Source organism: Coloeus monedula, assembly GCF_965178545.1.
Source record: "Coloeus monedula genome assembly, chromosome: 6".
Classification (NCBI taxonomy): domain Eukaryota; kingdom Metazoa; phylum Chordata; class Aves; order Passeriformes; family Corvidae; genus Coloeus; species Coloeus monedula.
Window position 1 is genome coordinate 10,886,026 of NC_138786.1, and position 6,000 is coordinate 10,892,025.

Below are 6,000 nucleotides of genomic sequence, written 5' to 3' on the forward strand. Positions count from 1 at the left end.
ATCTTCTCTCACTTATACCTCAAGATACTGTTGGTGTCAAAGGGATTGCCCAGATCTCTCCTGAACAATTCGCTTGGCACTGGGGGTCTCTTGGAATCATATGGTGTGGCTGTGTTGGGGTGGGAAGTGGTTGGCACATTGGGAACACACGGATGAAGGGGTGCAAGGAGGCAGTGGAGAACATGGTCTCTGATGCTTCTTGGGAAGGATATGAAGTGGTTTTCCCCTGTAGCAGGGAGGGAGGATGCTGGAGAAGTGGAGCTGCTCCTGCCCATGACACGGAGGGAATGGCAGCTGCCTGGCCATGGTGGGACAGAGCAGCTGCACCTGACAGTGAGTGGCAGGTGATGGGAAGCCCTAAATCTACATGTGTGTCTCCATGGTGACTCCTTTGCCCCTGAACCTGAAGCAGGAGAGCTGCTGGGGCCAATTCCCCCTGGCAGTGCCTTGGACACAGAATGCTGCAAGACCCACCGGCCGGGTGAGCCTGAGCACTGCTGCAGCTGGGGCCAGGTGTGAGATCCAGCCTTGGAACCACAGTAACTCACCGAAATTCCTCCTTCTGCCCCATCTCCCCCTGCTCCCACCTTGTCCTGGCTCCTCTCCAGGTAGCAGGGAAATTATCCTTGCCCTGGGTCCATAACGGGCTCCGGTCCAGCTCCAGAGAGGACAAACCTGACTCTTCTCATGTTGAATCTGCTTCAGGCCATGAACATTGAGGTTCACATGGTTGCTGATGCTGTTGTGCAAACAGCATGTAAATGAACTGAAATGTCTTATCCCTAATGAAAAGATTTCCTGCTTTTTTAATCTATTAGATATGGAAATATTTTTTGAAACTGAAAAATGCAGTCGGTAGAATTTAAATCGAAGCGTAATACATGTAAAATATATTTTAGTTGATAATTTTGTAAAATGCACTTTTTTGTGTCTCTTCCCTGGTTTCCCAGATCTGTATTTCATTGTTTACAGATGGAATGAGAACATTCCCTATTCCCTCCTTCTGTGAGAAAGATATATTAGAAGTAATTCTTAAAAAATAAATTTGAAAAATCGTATTGATTTAGAAAACAAACCAGTGCTGGACTGTTCTTCCCATTCCTGCCTGAAGTTCCCACCTGGACCTGGTGGTTGCAGGAGTTAGGAGTGCTTGGGAGCAGATGTGGGTGCTCAGGTTTGTGGGATGAGCGATCTGTTGGGTTTTCCATGGAAATAGAGCAAGGATTGACTGACTTTTTTCCAGCTGCTCTTGACAGCTGCTGTCAGTGGCATATTTGAGTCTCTGCTGTTCAGGCAGGGCAGGTTGTGGTGGCAGATCTTGTCTCAGCTAGGGTTTAGGAACCCTGAAAGAAGCATTTGGGAGTGTTGCTTTGGAAAAGCGTCTTGCTTGGAGTGCTGTCTCTAGCAACTTCTGCCATCGGAGTGTCCTGGCCCCGTGGCACCAAGTGCCACATGCATCCTGAGGACAGGTCCAATAGCTGAGCCATCTACACAGACATCCTAAGTGGCCAGGAGGATTCCAAGTGGGAGAAGAGCAGCAAGAGTTAAATAACCTGCTTAAGGAGCAGCAATGAGCAGGATAGTGGGATCAGGAGTACCTGATGGGAATGTCTGCAGCCACGCGCAGGTGAGAGCTGTCCAGGGGTGCTCCCAGCCGGCGACAGGGCCTGGGGGGTGAGGCCGAAGGCACAGGCACCTGCAGGGTCACTGCAGGGGCTCCTGCACACTCATCCTCAGGGGAAACAGCTCCCGTGGCCCTGGGTGGTGACACAGCCATTCCCATACAGCCATTCCCACACAGTCCTGAGCCGTGGCTCCTCTGGAGCTGTCCCATGGGCTCCGCCTCAGCTTTCATGATTTCCACTCCCTGTTGAAATGTTCTGCTGCTTCCTGGGGCTGTGGCCCTTGCACACCTGGGGAGGGAGGGGATGAGTTCTGGGAACAAAATGGGCAGAATGAAAGAGTAATGTCTAACGTGGAATTGGCTCCTAATTACAGAGAAGGGAGCAAGGGGCACATGTGGTTTGTGGGGTGAGTGCAAATGAGGTGGGCATGGTGGAACTGCATCCATAACCCACTTTGGACCCTGGCTGCATCCAAAATTTGCAGCATCTTTCACTTCCAGGTGACCTTGAGCAGGAGATTCTGAGATGGTCCCATTGGATGAGCTGGGGCTGCTCAGTCCCTGTCCCCTTGCAGCCCTGCCAGCATCACACCTGTTCTTAAATTCCTGATAGGATTTCTTCCTAGGGTTAAGGATTTTCCTAGAGGATCTTTGCATTTTGCTTCCTGCTTCCAACGTTGTCAGCACAGCTCCTCGCAGGGAGCTGCCAGAGGCACAGACCTGGAGAAGCAGATCAAACCAAGAGAATTCCTGAAAAAGGAAACCACAGTGATGAAATGAATACAACTGGGAATTTTCCTCCCAAGGGGAGGAAGGAGCTCATCCAGGGAGCATGTACATTTGTGAGCTGGTGTGGGGTCACTGAGCATGATACTCCTGGCCCCCTGGCCTGGGATTTCTGCTGAAGAACTAATTTGACATTTTCCAGTTGGATTTAATGTGAGTTGGTTACTTGGAGCCATCGGTGATGTGGGTGCCGGAAATGCAACAGAAACCTGCCCGCTGTGCGTGACCCACGGCCGGCTCCAGTGCTCCTCTGGGTGTGGATGCTCCCTCAGAGAGGTCCCTTGGAAAGACAACCAAGCATCCCTGCTCTTCCAGCATGGCGAGCATCACCAAAAGGATAATCTGTGGCGCGCTGAAAAGTTGGGATTAATGTCAAACAAAATTGGATTTACTGTTGAAATCTGCTACCCGAGGGAGGCGCGTGGAGCTGTATCCGGCTCTCCTGGATCTGACATTCAGCAAACTGCTCTTGTATCATGACTGATGCTGCCAGGAATGTTCTGCTGCCACCCTGGCAGAGTCCTTCTGGCCACAGGTTGTCCTTAGAGTCCCCCATGCGTCAAGAAGGTGTGGGCTCACCAGCTGGGAAGTGTGAGGTGTGTGGCCACTGGAATCCTGCCTGGCTTCAGCCGGATGGGCATTCCCTGGCAGGTCTTGATGACCAGCAGTGGTCCAGGTATCTGGCAGAGCCAACTTGCTGTGTCCCATTTCCCTCATTTCCATGTGCACTGTCTGAAGGTGAGAGAGTCTTGTGGCAATTGCAGGGAGAAGGAGGCACTTGGGGCTCTAGGAAGGAGCTGTCGGGGCTGTGGGCACTTCCAGAGGCTTTGGATAAGATTTGGGCACCAGGATGAGCACACTGAGAGGGTGGGAGATGTTGAAAAGTGCATCCTGACCTTTGGGAATTAACCCTTTGAGAGGCACAGCACTGTCCTGCAGATTCAGGGATGCCGGTGTGGCTCTTTGTTCTGCTTTGGAGCAGCTCTTTTTTCCAGGGAAAGTGCCAGCTGGTCTCCTGGTGCTGCTGTAGGAGCCTTCTTGGGGCTTCCCCACCTCACTCCCTACATGTCCCAGCCAAGCAGATCCAGAGCAGCATCCAGGACTGGCTGAAGTGTCTTCCCACCTGGAGCGAAAGCCACGAGCTCCTGCTTGCATTTAACTGCTGCTTTAATGCCGCTAATTATAATTGGCTGTACTCGTGCCAAACTCCCTGTGAGCCAAGAGACGGGAGCAGTTGGGACTGTCACATGAACGTGACAGAGCACTCCAGCACCTGCCCAGCTCCATCCCTGCTGATGGAGGAGCCGTGCAGGGGCTGGGGGTGGGGGTGGGGGTCCCATCGCTGGTGGCAGGACCAGCCCTCGCGGGGTCGGTGCCGCACAGGGAGAAGGGATACACGTCCCCTTAACCTGGTGGCTCCAGGGACCTGAGCGTGGGCAATTCCCTGTTTTACTGTGCCCTTCTCACCCCATCCATACGGGAATAACACTTGGCTTACCAGGCTGGGGGCTTGAGGGGAGATAATGGATAACTGCTCGCTAATCCCTGTGTGCCAAGGTTGGCTCTGCTGCTCCGTGCTGCTCCAAGTGCTGCAGTGGCAGCACAGGGAGCCCCCAGCTCCATTGGCATAGGCTCCTTCCATGGGAAAGCAGCCACAGCCTTGCAGAGCCACTCTTGGAATGGCTTCTGCACTGCCTGTGTCACTTGAAGCTGAATAAAAATGAGGTTGAGCTTTTCATGTTCTTCTCCAGCTGCTGCTTCTGCCATGGCTGCATCCCTGTGCCCAAAACCTCAGGGTCCTGGAGCAGCGGTGCATGGGGCTGTCTTTCCGGAAACATCAAGCTGGACATTCCTGGAGGGTCTTTTCTGCAGTAAAGCCCTTGGCAAAAAGGTAATTCCCATCTGGCCCTCAGGAAGGGAGCTGTGCTGAGGGGCCACATGGGGACTGGCCAGGACTGTACTGCTCCGGCCTCCTGCAAAACCCTAAAATCCAGCTAAATTACCCCTTTATACATTAATTTTCTGTAAATTCCAAACACCAGCCTGGAATATGTTGAGAGCTCTGCAGGACCACTGGGAGCAGCGCAGGGCAGCGTGAGAGACTGAGGCCAAAAGTAGGAAAAAAAGGAAAATAATGAGCCCAAAAATCAGGGTAACGGAGGAATCAGGTGAGCGCTGCCAGGTGAGCTGGGAAAGGCATCTGGCCTCTATCCATGCATTCTGTATGGGATGGGACTCACTGGGGCGCTGTGAAGTTGCAGCACAGTGTTCAGTACCGGCCTTGGGGTTGTAATTATTAGTGGGAGATGGTGATAATAACTGGAGGTGGTATAAAGGGGATACCTGAACTGGGATGAAGCTGAGGAGCTGGCATGGAGCGAGGGGTCTCGTGGAGTGCAGCGTTGCCATAGGGATCTGACAGCTTCTCCGTCAGAGCCTCCGGCGAGAGCAGTTAATCCATTTTTAAGAGGAAAGGATATTTAATAAAGGGAACCATTTAAACTGGATTTACAAGGCACACTGAATGGAGGCCCCATTTATTCCGTGACTTCATATTTAATTTTAATATCTCTATAAACCTCTCCAGAGTGTTCTGCACAAACAAGCCGGAGCCGGAGCGGTTCGACCGCCCAGTGGTTCTTAAAAGCAAATCAATTTAACAGGGCTGGAAAAAACCTGCCTCTCCAGGAATATTCTTCCGCTCTCAGAAGGAGCACCAGAATAACTGTATTAGAAAACAACAAGCAAGTTGTTCTGATGGAGAGGGATTTTTGAAAGAACATGGTGCAAAGCAGGGTTGGGAGCCTCTACAGTGAGCCAGGTTGCTGGGAATTTGCTTTGTTGCTCTGTTTTCTCTGCACTCATAAATAATATAATTAATAATCATATAACTACATCAATAATCCAGCTTTTTTTGTAGCCATGCTCACTGCTGTTCCCGTGCTGCTGCCTGAGCAGGGATGCGGTGACTGTACAAAGTCTGTAGGAAAGCTGGGATACGGACGATGGCACCTGGCAGCATTTAGCACTCCATAAATGAGAAAAGCAAAGCAAGGCAGCCAGATTTCCCACGAGGAAGCAGTTTATGACTGTTCCCAGAGCATTTCTGCTTCCCGCACTGGGAATGTCATGGTTTTGGAAGAATTAAGTTCTCTGGGAAGAGCTGGTGAGAAAACTCCCTTCTTCCTCTGCAGCAGGTAAACTCTCCTGCTCCTCAGTGCCTGGCTCAGGGCACAGAGCAAATTCCTTTGGGTTTCCTTTGTTCCTGGAACATCTCATTTTTATTTCTTTTTAATACGTGGAGATTGTGCCACACGAAGCTGGCTCCGGTTTCTCCTCCATCTTTTGGGTGGTCCCTGAACCCAGATTTAAGGAGCAGAGCAGGTGCCCCTGGCCACCACATCCCAGTCAGCCCATGCAGTGATTTGTGCTCTCAGATCACAAAATGTTCCCTCACGTCCACTTAATCCCTTTTTCCTCTCTTTTTCCTTCTGCACAAATGATCCCCCTGGCAGGAAACAGCATCCTCTGCTGTCCTGGGCCACGGAGATGGATTTCTCAAGGAGTGGACTCTGGACTGCTCAGAAGCT